Genomic DNA, 959 nt, shown 5'->3' on the forward strand with positions numbered 1-959 from the left:
GAAAGAGGAGTTGAACTTGCCGCATTGCAACAGGCGAAAGAAGTGAGAAAATCAAATAATCGATCCCGCTGCTGCCGCTTCGCCTCGCAAAGTTTGGAGGTGCGGGGGGCGGGGGGGGGTGAGAAAGAAAGCAGAAAGAGGAAGAGAAGGAAGGGACGGGAGGAAGACGAGGAGGAGGACGAGCCACGGCGCCCGGACATGTCCAGGAGGAAGCAAGCCAAGCCCCGCTCGGTGAAAGGTAAGGCATCCTCCGCCGGCCCCCGCCGCCGCCGCCCGGCCCCGGGCAGCCGCCGCCGCCTCCGCCGCCGCGACGCGGCCAATCAGGGCCGGGGCCCGGCTTGGCGGGGATTGCGAATCCCCCCCGGTACGGGCCGGTAGTGGCGGAGACCCCCCCGGAACCGACGGCGTCTCCCCACGCGGGGCATCCGCCCGCCCGCCGTCCGTTCCGGGGCTGTGCGGTACCGCGGTGTCGGCCGAGACTCGGCGGCGACACGTGTCGCGATAATTGATGAAAGAAGCCGGTGGCATCGTTGAGGCACGGGGGGGAGGAAAGTTTCGCGTGATGCTCGGGTGCGGTGGCGCATCAGCGGGCCGGGGAAAGGAGGAAAGAGTGCACTCGTGTTTTAGCCGGTTAGCCCGAAATTAATGTTCSTTTATGATTGGGAATAGTAGCGCCGTCTGTTTGTTCCTGCTGTCCAATGCGCGTAAGGGTGGTGAAAGAAGGGGAGAATTAAACCCGGGTTGATAGATAAGGGCTGAGAATTTGCTTGGGCTTGCAGAAACAATGGCCAAATTTAGTAATGGCTGTATCAATAAAGGTTAGACATTAAACTACGCGTATTYTTCTCTATGCCCAGCGAAGCGGTGTTTGAAACCTCCTGTTTACCTCCGTAAGAAAACAACTGCTGGCGAAACGTAAAGGGAGGGCCGGGACCAGCCCCGCGCCGTATTGCACGCCT

Source organism: Malurus melanocephalus, unplaced genomic scaffold, assembly GCF_030028575.1.
Source record: "Malurus melanocephalus ecotype Western Australia unplaced genomic scaffold, MMel_1.1 scaffold_255, whole genome shotgun sequence".
NCBI lineage: Eukaryota > Metazoa > Chordata > Aves > Passeriformes > Maluridae > Malurus > Malurus melanocephalus.